Source organism: Schistocerca serialis, chromosome 4 (genome assembly GCF_023864345.2).
Source record: "Schistocerca serialis cubense isolate TAMUIC-IGC-003099 chromosome 4, iqSchSeri2.2, whole genome shotgun sequence".
Lineage (NCBI taxonomy): Eukaryota > Metazoa > Arthropoda > Insecta > Orthoptera > Acrididae > Schistocerca > Schistocerca serialis.
The window spans coordinates 533752133-533754014 of NC_064641.1; the positions used below are offsets into that span (position 1 = coordinate 533752133).

At 37.8% G+C, this 1882-nt stretch overlaps 1 non-coding gene across 1 annotated transcript; it reads left to right on the forward strand.

The window, feature by feature from the left end:
• The first annotated feature begins 268 nt into the window (after positions 1-268).
• On the forward strand, positions 269-343 carry Trnas-cga (transfer RNA serine (anticodon CGA)). The gene has a single exon. It is a non-coding gene; the product is annotated as a tRNA-Ser (tRNA).
• The last annotated feature ends 1539 nt before the right edge of the window (positions 344-1882 follow it).

The window sequence follows — 1882 nt, forward strand, 5'->3', positions numbered from 1 at the left end:
TCCCGATGCATAGAAATTCTCGGAGTTTTCGTTACACAAAGTCATCTACATTACAACATTCGTCGATAGTTTTTCCGAAATTATAAAAATTTTTGATTCTTATTTCCATTTTAGCAAACAGATCATAAGGTATTATGTATATGTTACTATGAAAAGTATACAGCCAGGAAATTACAAAATGTGGTTCGCAGGAGAGCTTCTGTAAAGTTTGGAAGGTAGGAGACGAGGTACTGGCAGAAGAAGAGCTGTGAGGACGGGGCGTGAGTCGTGCTTGGGTAGCTCAGTTGGTAGAGCACTTGCCCGCGAAAGGCAAAGGTCCCGAGTTCAAGTCTCGGTCCGGCAGACAGTTTTAATGTGCCAGGAAGTTTCATATCAGCGCACACTCCGCTGCAGAGTGAAAATCTCATTCTGTGTAGTAATACAGTCTATCAAATTCTTGGAAGATATTTAAATTAATAATTATTATTGTGATTAGTGTTATTTCTACGATTTTTATTGAGTAATAATTTAAAACATTTTAAAGAAAATTATTAATGAAATATTAAATTTTCTAGATGTAAACATCGAATCTTTTGTACGAGTGCTGTTCTACGAGCTATTTTATCTCTGGCCCTCTTGTCCAACCATTTTTTGGTACATGCTAGGCTGTCATAATGTTGTAAATGGTAGTCTAAAATCTGAGATCTGCACTGTTCATTTGCAAGCTGAAATTGGAGTATGTACTTGGCAGGAGAATGATTTGGTTGTTGTTTGCGCGAATTGCAACCTTGAACAGCTTCAATTTAAATTTTTATTGGAAAATTAATTGAAATGATTTGAATAAATCTACAGGGTCAAACAGTTTATCCACGCAGTGTCCTTACCAAAAGAACTGAACCTGGATCTTACTAGCAAATAGCGGTTGTTGAAAATATTATATATTTTAGAATGACCTCCTTTGCTAGACATTGATTAGCTGCGCTGTACCAGCACCGCAGTTGCTAAAAATAGTGCTCTTCATTTGATGTTTCTCAAATATGAAAGTTTTAATGTTTTTTATTCTTCACAATAATAACAATGGTTATAGTAAGTGTCGTTGATGGATTCTCTGGCAGCGTCTTGGTGTATTATCTAAGTCTGGGCCATTGTAGAACAACGGTGAGACAAGTTCTTCGGACTGTGTCCCTTATCACCGCATAATCGCACCTTTCGAAACATTACTGGAGATGCCCGAAATACGTCCGCAGTGTATCGTGATAGCTTACCAGGATATCATCGTACTAGTTACAGCGATCGGGTATACGAAATGGCGGGACCCTGCGTAGCTAATGACGGACGACTTAGAATCTTAGGAAAATGTGAATTTCAGACTCAGTTGGGCACTAGATGTTCCACCAGAATTGCATACTGCCTACAAAAATATCAGTTACTGAAACTTATTTACGTTTTTCATGTTAATATTCAAGAAGCATAAATATTTTAAAGAGATTAAAGGAGCCTGTGAGGTATGTCAGTCTCACGTTAATACTAAAAATCGCGTCTTTCTTAAATATGTCACTGTATCATAGCCTTATATATATAGTACTTCACCATAGAAGTTCACTCACGTGCATGTGAAAGCCGGTGGCCCGTGGATTACCACAGCATAGAGGCATTCCTATACCTCCGTACATTGCTAGTGACACAGTTTGTATCTGTATAAACACACTCGTTCTCCTGATCAGCGGCTATATGATAGCATAAAAATGCAACACTAATCATTTTGCCACTGATCTCCGTACCTGTGATTTTAGATTACTGCATTTGTTGACAAGACATATAGCTCGCAGTTTTCTCAATATGATCTTGAGTTCAGGCAACCCACAATAGCTTTTTAGGAGAATGAGAATATTTGCTGGGTGTA